Here is a 15,309-nt window from a genome sequence, read left to right on the forward strand (position 1 = left end):
CACCTTTAAAACCGTAGCAGCCTGCTTATTACCTGGGAGAGGCTGGCATTAAGAGCTGCTGGGAGTCACCATCTCTAAGAAATAGTCCTGTAGTGACATTTTAGGTGCCTTCAAGATGCTTAACTAAGTGAAAGGAGACAGGAACTACTAATATCCCCATACAGGATTTCTGTGGTTATTGTAAAAGGAAAAGGTTGTCCTGAAAAGAGAAGCAACGGGATGAACATTCACACAGCAAAGAGCCTCTCCAACTGACAGACGGCCCTTTTCAAGATAGCAGATTACATCCGCTAAAAGGAAGAATTATTTTCTTCATTTCATACCTTTTCTGCATGGGATAAACAAACTATGATACACATTTCTCCCATACTTAACATTCATTTCCAAACAATGTCAATTCATGGTTTTATTTTGTGTCTTTTAAAGGGTTCTTTTTATAGAATACAGCACTTTAAGTACATATCAACTCTTAAGATCTTGGTATTGTGAAGAATGGGAAAATGGAAAAGTATCTTTAAAAACATTGACACGCTTCGGAAGTGAGCCTGGGAATGTATTTTAAAACCTAGAACTAGAGATCCCATGTGACCATTCCACGGAATGTACCCAGATAGGTTTACAGCCTGCTAGAGAGACAGCGTCATAGTCGTAGACATCGATACTCCATTGCAAACAGCTAGAAAACTGAATCAAGCTAGATGTCCATCAACAGATGAATTTTAAAAATCTGCAGTATTATATACAATGGAATATTATTACATTGTAAATCATGAAATTTTTCAGGTAACTGGATCTGGAAAGAATATAATGAGTGCAGAAACACAAAGGCCACTTGTTCTCTCTTATTATCTACAGCATGCGGTTTCTAGGCTATCTTCTTTTTTCTTGTTTATTTATTTATTTGGTCTGTTTAACTTGGAACAGAAATAGAAGCCAGGAACTAGGAAGAAATCCTTCTTGGTGGGTGCACAGTACAGGAGGAAGGGTAGATTACATGTCAGATGAAAGCAAAGGAACAGGATGCTGAGTTTGAAGGGTTTAAAATGCCTTGGCCTGGGAGTATGGGAGAAACCAGAAAATAATGTGAAGTGCTAATTCCAACAATGTGGTTACAAAATCCGGTGTGGAAAACTGCTAGTTCACGATACAACTACAGAAGTAGTGGGGGGCAGCAGGACACATGCAAAACTGAAGAAGAGATGACTGCTGAAGGTTAAAGAATTGAGCTAGGATGGAATTTGGTAGCTTGGGTAATGGAAGGGGTAGTGAGTAGGTTTAGCAAAATTAAAGATGTATGAGAAAATAGTATGGTAACCCACTTATTAAGTAAATTAATTTCAAAATAAATTTTATAAGTGAGTTCCACCAGGTTTAGACTGCGTGGTGGACAGTGTTGCCCATGACTGTAATTTAATGAATGAAAACTGCACTGTGAAGCCTGGGGAATGAGAAATATCCCACAGTCTCCAAAGCCAAGTAGGTTATTCCCATGGCTATTGATGTCCACCACAGCTATATGTTAAGAATCGTTTTACTGAGGGCACCACACACTTTACCTGCTTGACACAGAAAACACAGTCTCAATCAGATGAGAACACTGTCTCTCTGCTGACTAGCTTCTGTGTAACTAGGAAGTGTTACACAGACTAACAGGAGAGACAACACCCACACCTGGTGTTACCTGTGGTGACACCCGTACATGGAGTCAGCTACGATACCAACCTGCCAGGTAAGATGTTCTTACTGGTGACAGGGCTGTTACTTTTTCTACAGTAGGGAACTTCATGCTAATCATGGTCAAATACCCTGACTTGAGTAGGTCATAGGTCATAGGTCATAGTGTAGTACCTGCTGTTTTTCCTTCTCTAAAACAATTCATAAAAGTGCTTTCTAAGTATTTCTACTTATAGCCTGATATCTGAGTTGCTCTTTACTTTGGTGAGAGAACTGTCCTTATTCAGTGGGAAGCAGTCAATAGAGTCAATAGAGAGACATAAAACTTATCAAAGTGCTGAGAATAAGAATTCAAGAGCATATCTCCAAACAGAAAATTTATATGTGAACCTACTCCTCCCCAAGCTCAGGAAACGTCACTGGAGAAGACACAAACTGAACATGTAGGAGCTGAAGTGGTATTATAAGATGCTGTCTTTTGGACATGGCATGGGTATCACACTCATGAATTACCGCAGCCATAATTACCTGCACAACACCTTCCTAGTAGCAGTGCAGTGAGAAATCTGGCATAGATAATCTCCATACTGCACCCATTTCTGAGTAGCACTGATGGTTGATAGCCATTGGGGGAGGAATAATCAGTCACTTTTGAAGATACAGCAAAAGGTAAGAGTCCCATGCTTCAACAACTGGCCCCATTATGTAGAATAATTTTAATCCAGCAACATGTCTGCCTTGGCAAGGAACCACATCCAAAGACCTTCTAGGTCTATGTGATCTGGCTAAAATGTAGACAAGCTCAGAACTGCAATATGATCTGGCTGGAATATAGACATATCCTCAGTACTCACCTTTAAGCCCTAGCAATGAAAGCAACTATATTTGAAAGTGACATCTAATTGAGGGGCAGACAAAGCAACAAACCAGAGAAAGATTTGACAGAATAAGTCAGCGATAGGATTTACTCAACTCTTATGAGAACAGGACAGGATACAGAAGCTACTTAAAAGTATCAGAGAGAGAGAGAGAGAGAGAGAGAGAGAGAGAGAGAGAGAGAGAGAGAGAGACGGAGACACAGACACAAACAGAGAGACAGAGACAGAAAGACAGAGACACAGAGCAAGAGAAGAGGAGAGAGGGAAGGGGGAGGGAGAGAGAGACAGAGACACAGAGAGAGACATAGACAGAGAGACAGAGCAAGAGAGAGAAGAGGGGGGAGGGAAGGGGGAGGGAGAGAGAGAGAGGGAGAGGGAGCAGGGAGTTTACACTGAGAGGTTCTAATGAAGCCTTTTTCAGAAAGAACAAGGAGACTACAGGTGAAGACAGAAGCCAGAGAATGAGAAAGAGCCAGAAGTTTAAAATATATTTCTTGAATTAGTTTGAGGCCAGACAGAGCAATTCAGTTAGAAACTAAGAGTAGCTAGTTTTAATCAGTCAGTTTGGTGAGGTGTTTAGGCCAGAACAGCTGAGGTGAACCATCCAGCATGAGTTCAGAAAGATCTAGTAAGGCTTGGGAATGGCTCTCATCCTGTCCTCTCGGTTTGAAATAAAATAACATTTACAATGTTCCAATGTGTAAGTGGGCAGCATACACTATACTTCCTGGATTATAAAGAAATGTCTTGAATTTGGGACGGGGACATGTAGAAGGGGTGTGAAGGGAATTTGAATCATATCTAATTATACACGTGTATGAACAATCATGAAAATTGACTTATTGGTTTTCCTTGTTTATTATTAGTTATAAGAAATAGGACTCCTCACATATTATACCAACTGGATGTACAAGTTCACCCTGATAGTTACATCTTTATATTTAAGAAAAATTATGCATGATTAATTTTATTTTAAATTTTATTATTTATATTTCTCTGTGTGTGCATGTATGTGTGTGCATGTGTGTGTTTGCATGTGAACATATGTGATGGGTATGCATGCATATGAGGAGATATTTTCTACTATTTTCCAGCTTATTTTTGAGACAAATTCTTTACCCAACAGGCATATGTGTATTCACATTCCATGTGCATGCAAGTGTCTGAAGTACCTAGACACCTAGACATCACTTGTAGCTGGTGTTATAGGTATTTATGAGATGCCTGATGTATAGTCTAGACACTGGACTCTGGCCCTCCGCAAGAGCATTATGTGCTCTTAGCCACTGACCCATCTCCCTAGCCTCGGGTTTGTTTAATTTTAATGAAAAGAAATTGCATATATATATTTTAGATTTTTGAAAGACACAATTTTCAAGCTGATGTAGGCTAATGATAACTATAATCTTAAAATTCATTTGATGTTAATATTAAAAATTACTGTCTTTAATAATGAATTTTGTAATTTTGGTGGACAATAAATAAAATAATTTATTCCCATATACCTTAACTCATTTCAAATAATGTAGCACCACATAATTATTATACTTCTCATGTTTATTATAATACAATATTTTGAAACAATTCCAACCCAAGAGACAAACATTCTTTTGATAACTTAGACTTGTGGCTTCATTATATCTCCACATTACTGTGTATTGTTATTAAATATTAAATGATCAATTAAGGGAAAGTGCTAAATACAAGATAAATAAAGATATAAACCAGGAAAAATTCCAGAAGAATCCATTTGTCAATTAATTATGTACACATGCATTTAAAATGAACAGAAATTACCTCATTAGTTGTTCCCCAAACACTTGCAATTGCTAGGCAATTCCCCAACTTCTCAGTTTAAAGTCTTTGATTTTCCAAATATATTTATTAAATCTGAAAACAATGAGGCTGCTAAATGAACACCATAGAGGTAAAGGGTTTAAATGGCTTACTAAGATACAGTATTTGATAGGACTGGCTCAAATGCTCCATATACTTCCGTTACAATGCTGCATGTATCTATCAGGAAAGACGAGATCATCAGTCAGGTGTCATGCCTGATGAGATGCTATCCGGGAAAAGCACTTCCACTGTTTTTTCTTTCTTCTTTTTGCATGGTAGATGGATGGAAATATATCACAAGCATAAACAATATTCATGTACTGAGCATTTATTTCCTTTTTCTTTATTTCCACATTGTGTGTGATCATAAAAAATGAAATTCATCACTTGTGCTCTAGATTTTTTACTCTTTTCTGTGTCCTGCTTCATATGATTTAGACACAGCACCTGTCCAGTCACTACAGACATGTGCTTTTCTAGTTCCTGCCTTCTGATCCTATTCTATTTGATCGACTGTAATGGATTCCAAGTGGGTCAACATGTTCCAAGTACTTCCATTCCAATTGTTCCCAGGAGTCACATTTGCCTCTATATTTTACTCACATATTGTTATCATATTTACCTGAATGAAATACTGTTATCATAGTCAAATGTGAGGCACCAGAGTACATGAGAAAGTCATACCCCACTCTCCACTCAATTGTGGAGAATGTTCTGACCATTGTCTAGATCTGGGTAAGGGTTTAAGGTTTACCGCCTGTATTGTCCTTGGCTAGTGCTTTAGTTTGAGCGGGACCCCTGGGCCCAAATCTGCCTATCATAATGTTCTACTTGTAGGTTTCTAGGACCCTCTGGATCCTTTTACTTTGCTATTCTCCCATGCTTCTCTCATCTAGAGTCCCACTAGAATGTCCTCCCCTCTGTCCTTTGTGGCACTCAGAGGAAGGACAGCAGGTTACCAAGAAGAGACTTGATACCCTATGAGCATATACAGGGGAGGTAATCCCCCTCAGGAACAGTCATAGGGGAGGGGAGTAAGGGGAAAATGGGAGGGAGGGAAGAATGGGAGGATACAAGGGATGGGATAACCATTGAGATGTAACAAGAATAAATTAATTTAAAAAAAAAGAAAGAAAATTACTGAACAATAAAAAAAAAAGAAATACTGTTATCATATCTGAAAACCCCATTCTCCATCTGTCTATGTATTTTCAATGGATGTAGATAGTATGCATCCTGTCTAGTTTTGTCAGACCCCAGGCCTTTCTACAGCCGGCCACAATACTTGCCATGTTCTATGCCTTCATCATATGGAATATCCTATTGGCTAACAGTGTTTTCCATCTCCCATCTTGTACAATGCTTCTGTACAGAGAAACTCAGAAGCCCTTTCTCAATAAGAAGTCTCCTAATTCTTCCTCATTATGTGTGCCTAGGAGAATAATAGCTCTACAATGCTGCTAAATGCTTATCTCCAAACATCAGAAGATACCAGCTTACAAGAAAAGGAACAATGACGTGAAGAAGAGATAAACCTGTTTTTGTTATGATCCCAAGTGTGGGATGGGGAACGGTCTTGTGAGAGAACAGGTGATGTTAATCCACTGGAAGACAAACCACCTCGTGCGGGAGCTTGATTGTTGCCAGCTGAAAAGATCCGTGAAGGGACTCTGGGAGGAGATATGTAAATGAGCCCAGAGCTGGAGGTGGGGCCTTTGGAGACTTGGGATAGTGTTGGCTGTTCATCGCTCCACTTTGGGACACTCTAGAGAGAACTGCTCTAGGGAAGGCTTCGGGGCTCTGGGCTCCTGGTGGGATTCCGGGTTCTGGTTACCCCAGGTTTCAGCAGAAGAAATCCTGATGATTACGCTGGGGAATCGTTCCCCAGAACTGATATCCTACGGTTTTGTTATTGTATTCTGTAATCTTCCTTTCCTATAGTTTAGGTTAGTCGGGTTATAAGTGATGTACGCTTGGTTAATAAGTTCATAATAAAATATATTGGTTAAGAAATTTGAGCCTACAATGAAGATTATAGATGAAATTGTAGAAGATGATTAGATGGATGTGAGATGATGAAAACTTTTCCTTGATGGTCCAGTGAGGAAAATTCAATGATAAGATCCTGAAGATTAGAATAGGAAGCAGACCATTCACAGAAATGACAGTGTGATGAGATGGGAGCACATAAAAAAAAACCTGGAAGATGTGGGCAAGGGGACCACAGGTAAGAAACAGTGGACAGCTGACTTCTGAAAGGACAGAGAAACAGGTTGTCTCGGCAGGGCTTACCTCAGCTAGTTCAGGCCTGGCATCACTGTGTTAAAACTCATTCCAGACTACTGATTCAGAGAACTGTAAGATAATGACTCTCTCTCTCTCTCTCTCTCTCTCTCTCTCTCTCTCTCTCTCTCTCTCTCTCTCTCTCTCCCCTCTGTCACTGTCTCTCTCTGTCTCTCTCTGTCTCTGTCTCTCTCTTTCATGTGTGTGTGTGTGTGTGTGTGTGTGTGTGTGTGTGTGTGTGTGTGTGTGTGTATGTGTTGGAAATTCTTCACAGAAGAAAAGGAGACAGTTTCATGGAAAATGAACGTCTTCCTTTTATTTAAAGTGATAACCGCATATACATAAATGACACATTGTGCCAGTCACCTTTATATGTGTTCTTAATTGTCTTCCTGTTCCATTTTTGCAACTTGATAAAGGAGCTATCATTGCATTTACTTTGCAGAGAAAACACAAATGGCTTAGAAAACTTTCCTTGTTTGTCAATATCAACATTATGTGGTAGAGCTAATGACGACACTGTGTGGGAGACACAAAACAGAAGATTTTCTAAGTTGCTCTGATTCCAAATGTGAGACTCTTTCCTGCATAACATGCGGCTTCCTAGACTTGGGTTTTCTGCCTAGAGTTTCCTGCTCAGCCCTCAGAAGCACTGAGCTCAGCTGGGTCTGGTGATCTGGTCATGATCACCGAGCTGGTTGATCTGAATCCAAAGGCCAGGTTCTTTCCACTGTTTTCGGCTTCCAGTGTGCAGGACCAATATCGAAAACCCCCGGCTGGATATCTACAGCACAGCTGCCTCACTTTGGCAGAACTACACAGAGAATTAGAAAGTGGTGGGTCTGCTTCATGTCATCTTGATGGAAAAGGGTTGAAAGAAACACCGTTGGCCCAAATTCCTCATTTCTCCTTTATGAAGCAATAGCTGGTCTCTAAATTGTTGTGAAGTCAGGGAAACTCATTTAATGGTAGGCAGACTTTTCTTTTTCTACTAGCCATGAAGCGTGTAGTTCAACTGCTAAAATATTTAGTGAGTGTGCCCTCCCTGCCCTTCCACAGGTCAAGCTTCAGATCCATGATGTCTCGTCTCGCTTTTCTGTGGCCACTGTTTTCTACTTACTGCTACTTGCTTTCCGAAGGGAAAGGAGTGCGTACAACTGATTTAGAAATTTGATAACAGTAAAGATTTTAAATGCAGAATAATTACCCACTCATCCCCTCCTGCTTGTCAGTCTTTGACTTTCTCCCACTCACCTTTTTCAATATTCTAACCAGTGCAATATATACATTAAAATTCATTTAAATTGAAAGTATTTCATAAGGTCCAACTAGAAAAGAAAGTTATCAGTATTAATAAGAAAATGTCTAACACTGGGGACATCTAAACCTTAAAATTCCTTGTATTACCAATAATGAGCATGAGCGGATTATGAAGAAGAAAAGCTCACAGTTGTTAAGTAAGAGAGAAGTATTTTTTAAGATATTACCATTAAAAACTGGAACTATAAATGTCAACAGCCATATGCTTGCTCTATTCACTTCCACTATTTAAGACATTACCAGGACTTCTATGATTCTATACAAAATGTGATCAGAATGTAAACAGTGGCTTTATCAGGCAGCCATATGAATGATACAGTGAACAACATTAAATTTTAATTGATCTGTTATTAATTTGTGTCTGTACATGTGTGAATGCACATATGTATGTGCATGCATGTGCGTGTGCGCGCGTGTGTGTGTGTGTGTGTGTGTGTGTGTGTGTGTGTGTATAAGTCAGAGGACTTCATTCTTACCTTGTACCAAATTGTATTGTACTCATCTTGTCAAGATTGTTGGCAGGTGTCTTTAACTGTTGAAGTATCATGCTCATAGATAATTAGTGTTTCTATTATTAACAACAAGATAATTTCTACGATAAATTTTCCAGATAAAAGGAAGTAAGATATACAGAGGAGCTGAATGATCTATCACTTTCATCCTACTCAGAAGATTAGGCCCTGATTGAGGGATTGCCAGTGGAAGCAGATGACTGAATTCTCATTTTGATTCCTTGAGTGATTCTGAGACATGCAGTGCTTTGTGACACATTGGGTGGTGTAAGAAAACACCATATTGGTTGACATAGTTCTTCCCCCTTTCTCGCAAAGCAAAGCTTAGAAGGTTGTAAAGGTTATAAAGGGGCTTAGAAGGTTATGAAGGTTTTGTAAAAATAGTGCCCTCTGTTGACTCTTATCACACCAGGAAGAGACAGCAGGAGCATGTGCTGGGCTGGACTACTCTGTAATGAGTATCAGTAGAGAAAGAGCCAGAGCGGAAGAGTGAAAACATAAACGCTTAGTGTCACATGACAAGTCTTTGCTTGTGTGTGGAGCATAATTTACATGATCGAATAAAAACACCCATGGCATCCATCTCCTGCTCCATCTGCTTTTTGGAATGCTCCTTGAACACTTTTAAATAATTCTGAAATGCATTAGTCATTTGCATCTTCATATCTTTCCTAGAAACAAAGTTTCAGAAGTTTCATTACCAAATACCAAGGAGTAAGTGAAGAAAAAAAAAACAAAGGAAATCATATTGGTATCATCTGTAACCTATGTGTATCCTGACTAATACAACACAAGGTAAAATCCCCTAGGTACTAATATTCCATGGGAAGATTTATCAGCTGTCGTGACATCTGTGCTGAGGGATACCTTGTAGTGATGTAGTGAAAGACTAAGCTGTGTGGAGTTTTGTAGTGAGAGAATGTGTTTGTATCTTCCATTTCTCTTTAGGAAAGCAGAGATCATGGTAATTTAAAGATTTTTTATATGAAGAAAACAAGATAATAAATAAAAAGCACTCATACATATCTCAACATTTAGCAAGCTATTAAACTGGAATTTAACTAAGCCAGACTGGATCCTAAAGTTATTATTTTACATTATTTTACGATTTCTGAAGGGTAATAGCTGACATAAAATGCAAAATGAAATAAAATCCATGAGGTGGATATTAGTTGTCATGCTCTGGTTTTTATGAGTACTCACATAAACACTGTGACAGAACTTTGCATTAAACTCTAACAATGCCATTAAACTTATATCTGTATGGATGTGTACATGGCGACGGAGACAACAGAGCTTCAAATATTATGTAGTATTCAGCCAGTTTTAATAAGTATTGGCTCATGGTTGCTTTTGTTTCAGCTATACCTTCTTCCCACCCTTGGGTAATTTCCAGACATCTAATTACGCTTGAGGAGGTAGTTCACTGGCTATTTCTGCTAAGATCTATGTGTGAGGTTTCTGGGCATGAGAATAAAAGTTGGAGAAATTTGGTTAAGTTATCTGAAGGATTGGGGGAGGGGATTGGAGATGCTTGGCAAAGCTGAAAATAGCTGTGGGCAAGTGAGTTTGATGGGGGCTCTCTGGGCAGAGGCAACTTGAACTTATTATGCATGAAGCCAAGTCACACTTTGTGATGAAGTACATTGCTAATGTGCTAATTGCAGGAGCACCTCTTCTAATGAACTTGGCTTGAAGAGTGTTAACCTCCACCCCTCTCTGATAACACGTGCTATCTTGTGATGATGCTCTCACAGCAGAACATTTTTCTTGTGCACTGGGGAATTCAACTGTATGTAAATGTGCATGTGTATATGTGCAGCATCACCAAATAGTGGTATATAGTGTCCAGCGGAAATAATTGGGGTAGCCATGCTGAGGCAGCCAAATCGAATTCCTGTTGGAGAGGAATTTCCTTTTACTGTTAAACTCCCAGCGTGTTATTCCCACAGCAGACATTTTTATTACCATAGGATGAACAATAATAACATCTACTGTAAATGATTTGTCCCCTCACTGTTACTAGAGACGCAATGACTGTACACTCATAGATGTCTGGTGCTTTCTGTACTCCAATTATAGAGCTTTAATCAGGACAGGGGCCCATGAAGATCACGAAGGAACAAACATGCCTGAGTCTAAAATAAAGGTGGGATCTTTCCCTTTTATCAGAAAGCATCATGGGAAGATTAGCCAGAACCAAAGTTTCCAAGTCTGAAATCCTCAGTTTCAGAGTATACTGAGATAGGCACATATATTCCATGTCTGGATTTTGGTCAATGTTGATTGTTCTGGCAGAAATAAAGGTGCAAACGTTACCCTTAAAATTCTGTTTGACACTCAGAATAAAATGAACCTAATGTCTGTACCCTACTTTTTAAGTTGGGTTATATGCTTCAGGGGTGTTTAGTTTCTTGAGTTCTTTATATATTTTGTATATTAGCCCTTTGTCAGATGTATGGTTGGTGAAGATATTTTCCCACTCTGTAGGCTGTCATTTTGTTCTATTGACAGTGTCCTTTGCATTACAGAAGCTTTTCAGTTTCATGAGATCCCATTTATTAATTTTTTATCTTAAAACCTGAGCTATTGGCAGTCTGTTCAAGAAGGTGTCTCCTATGTCAATGAGTTCAAGGCTCTCCCCTACTTTTTCTTCTAACAGATTTAGTGTGTCAGGTTTTGTGTTGAGGTATTTAATCCACTTGGACTTTAGTTTTGTGCAGCGTCAAAAATATGAGTCTATTTGCATTTTTCTACATGTAGACAGTAGACATCCAGTTAGACCAGCACCATTTGTTGAAGATACTATCTTTCCCCTACAATTGTGTGGTTTTGGCTTCCTTGTCAAAATTCAAGTGTTCGTAGGTATGTGGGTTTATTTCTAACTCTTCAATTCTATTCCATTGATCAACCAGACTATTTCTATGCCAGTACCATGGCATTTTTATTACTGTTGCTCTATAGTTCAGCTTGAGATCAGGGATGAAATTCATCTGGAAGATCTTTTATTGTACAGATTGTTTTAGCTACTCTGGGGTTTTTTGTTTTTCCTAATTCTCAACAGAGTAATATTGAACAGCTGATGCACACTTAAAGAAATACTCAATGTCCTTAATCATCAGGGGAATACAAATCAAAACTACTTTGAGATTCTATCTTACACCTGTTAGATTGGCTAAGATCAAACACTTAAGTGACAGCACATGTTGGATAGGATGTGGAGAAAGGAGAAAACTCCTCCATTGCTGGTGGAAGTGGAAACTTGTGCAATCACTTTGGAAGTCAATCTGGTACTTTCTCAGAAAATTGGGAATAGGGCTATCTCAAGACCCAGCTATACCATTCCTAGGCATATAGCCAAAAGAAGCTCCACTATGCAACAAGGACATTTCTTTAATTATATTTATAGCAGCTTTATTCGTAATAGCCAGAATCTGGAAACAACCTAGGTGTCCCTCAACTGGAGAATGTATAAAGAAACTGTGGTATGTTTACACAACGGAATACTACTCAGCTATTAGAAAAAAGGAAATGTTGAAATTTTTAGGCAAATGGGTAGAAACAAAAATGATCATCCTGAGTGAGGTAACCCAGACCCAGAGAGATATTCATGGTATATCCTCACTTATACATGGATATTAGTCTAACATAGATGTCCACTGAGAGACTCCACCCAGAAGGGGAAATCGGGACAGATGATGGGCCTCACTGCTGAACTCCAGGTGAAGCTCTGAAAGTTTTATGGAAGAATAGGGGGATGGAAGGACCCCGAATGTTCAGGAGCCCTACAAAGAGACTATCAAGCTGGTGGATCTGGACCTGGGGGAGCTGCACAAACTACTGTATCAACCAAGGACAATGTATGATGAGACCCTAGACTCCTTATTGAGATATAGCCAATGGACAGCTCATTCTCCGTGGTTGTGGGGAGAGCAAAGACTGCCTCTGATATGAATTCTGATGGCCTTGATTTGATCACTTCCCCTTGGTGAGGAGGCCTGGTGGGCACACAGAGGAAGGGTAGGCAGGCTGTGTGGATGAGACCTGATAGGCAGTGGTCACATGGTTGGGGAGGAGGTCCCCTTCTGTCAGGGGTCTAAGGGAGGGGAATAGGATGGAAGAGTAGGGAGGGTGGCAATGGGAAGATACAATTGAGGGGATAAGATTCAGGATGTAATCTGAATACATTATAATAAATTAAAAAATAAAATGAACATAAGGATACTTTAACCATTTATTATTTCTACCACAAATGCAGGTGTTATGTAAAAGGAAAAGTTTCACCAAGGGAAGCAAAATGTTATTGTATTCCCCTTGGATCTGGCTGTCACAACACCTTTACCCAAACCTGTAATGTATGAATGGGGAATTGGAGATTAAGGAGGGCACAGACCTTTCATAGTAGGTCATGTACATAAAATTCAAGGAATAAACCAATGAACAGGCATTTAGACATTTATGTATTGATTCTCTTAAGGAAAAGAAAGAGAGAGAGAGACACAGAGAGAGAGAGACAGAGAGACAGAGAGAGAGAAAGAACCTGACTTACATTTGGTCTCATGTGAGGAGCACAAGTGGCTATCTTCCATGTAAAAGAATTAGACAGTGAAAACAATACACAGGCTAATTAGAAGGCAGAATTTAAATCGTAGACTTCAAAGGGAGCACAATGGAAATAGTGATGATAGTCATACCTGCTAATGAAGTACAGTTCATTTAAAGCTGACACAATTCATACCACCACAATACTTTCACAGATTTTCAGCCAAATCCACTCCAAACTACAATCAGAATCTTAAAGTTAATGCCTCTTTTAAAGAGACAAATCATAAAACTAAGGAAGCACAGTGAACAAAAAGCATGGCTTTTACCTGAGGAAAACATTATTGGGAAAGGCTTTACAGAAGCATTGGGAATTAAATCCAAAGTAAAAACTCTCTATTTTTTCAACACACACACACACACACACACACACACACACACACACACACACACACACACACAGAGAGAGAGAGAGAGAGAGAGAGAGGCCGTGAATTTGAAAAAGAACACAGAGTATATGGGAGGCCTTGGAAGGAAGTAGGAAAAGATGTAATCATATTATACTCTCACAAATATTTTAAAAATAAATAAGATGCATAACTTAAAACTTGCCATCTTGAGAAAGTTAGGTTGAGTGTAATCCCATTTGACTCGTGGCTGAAATGCAGAATTCTTATAACAATGGTGATGTTATCGGTGGTGTAAAGAGATGCAAAATTGAGAGAATATATACAATTTACTCTTATTGGAGATCCATAGGGTTGATCTATTTTTAAAATCATGGGTGATTTATTTACTAATCATTATGTTAATTAAATTGATATAACCAATATTGTAATTTAATTAATCAAATTATATTACATATAGTATGTACTTAACAAATATTAGCAAATGCATTCCTTTTATTTATTCTAAAATTAAGATAATGCCACAATCGTACGGTGAGTAGCTCATATCATGAACCTGGAGTATTCTCAAATTGCAAGCCTGAGCAACAGGAAAACACACCATGGTGGGGATTGATCTCATACTGTTAGCTAAAGGCTGTTCAATTTTGAGAAAGTTACCAAGGAATCCATTGCAAAACAAACTGATATCACTTTGTTTTTAGCTATTATCTCACAGAGGTTACTATGTGACTTTGATGAATTTTCCTTGGACAAATGTAGTGTGTGTCGGGCTCCGGAGAAAAAATTTTCATATAAATGCTTAGAGAGGTGTAAAACCTAACTGAGCCAGCAGAACAGGTCATCAGTAGTAGCATTTGCAGTCAACTTACAGCAGGAACTGAAGGAAGATCCAGTAGTGCGCTCCACTGATGAGACTGCATGGTACATCTTTATATTCTCACATTGTATAATAAAGCACTTCTGAACCATGATCCAAGCTTGTCTCGTTTTCCTTAAATATTATATACACTGTTCAAAATACAGTCAAATTTATAGAAAGAAGACATATTCTGCTTGCTGGTAATGTTCTCATTCCATCTTACATGCAGTGCTGGAGTGTATGTGCAAATAGTCTGGAGTTTCACCTTGACAAGCTGGGAGCCCCAGGCAGCAGGGTCTCATGCTCCACAGCATTTTCATCAGTACTTTTGTTCCTTTCCTTCATATGGCAAATCATGTCCAGTAGCCCAAGGTGATGCTCTCGGAGGCATGTGAGAGCTGCTTTGCCGTCGACTCACCTCTGAATTTGTTCTTACTTCTGCTTTCAAATGACATGTTTTTTTTTAACTTATCAAGAGTAAGTAATATAAACAAATTTAATTCACTCTAAAGTCCCACTTTCTCTTCATACAGGAAGCATTGATTGGGAGCTCGTAAAGATGCTGAACAACAGCCAAATCTGTTTTCCCTCTGTGAAGCCTTTGGCTTAGCAAATAAAAAGTGGCCTTGTCTTAAGTTCCTTCTCTCATTCCTAAACCTGCCATTGTTTTCCTCCATTGTTTCTTACTTTTATTAAACACATACATTTTAAAAAGGACAGAGAGAAGATAATTTACTCTAAAACAAATGAATAAAGGCATAAGAACAAAATGAAATTGAATAAGCAATAAGATGTTCTCAGTTTGAACAGAGCAAAATTTCCCAAGGCTAAATTTAGTATACAGCACCTTACCTTAAAGTCATTTCAGGGGATCAGGATCATATTAATGAAATGACCAAGCAGCCATGGTTGCAGTCCTGCCCTGTGATCTGCACTGAAAGACCCAGTGAGAACGCTGATGGAATAAGATGTAAAATACAATTTCTCCAGAA

At 38.8% G+C, this 15,309-nt stretch overlaps 1 long non-coding RNA gene across 2 annotated transcripts in view; it reads left to right on the forward strand.

The window, feature by feature from the left end:
• Nucleotides 1-6,287, forward strand: part of LOC311583977 — a 144,505-nt gene extending 138,218 nt beyond the window's left edge. For both annotated transcript variants that reach the window (XR_014774736.1, XR_014774737.1), the window contains exon 4: nt 5,828-6,287. This is a non-coding gene — a long non-coding RNA (uncharacterized lncRNA). The remainder of the gene's footprint in view (nt 1-5,827) is intronic.
• Nucleotides 6,288-15,309: the final 9,022 nt, after the last annotated feature.

This window comes from Acomys minous (genome assembly GCF_964271855.1).
Source record: "Acomys minous genome assembly, chromosome: 15".
NCBI classification, from domain to species: domain Eukaryota; kingdom Metazoa; phylum Chordata; class Mammalia; order Rodentia; family Muridae; genus Acomys; species Acomys minous.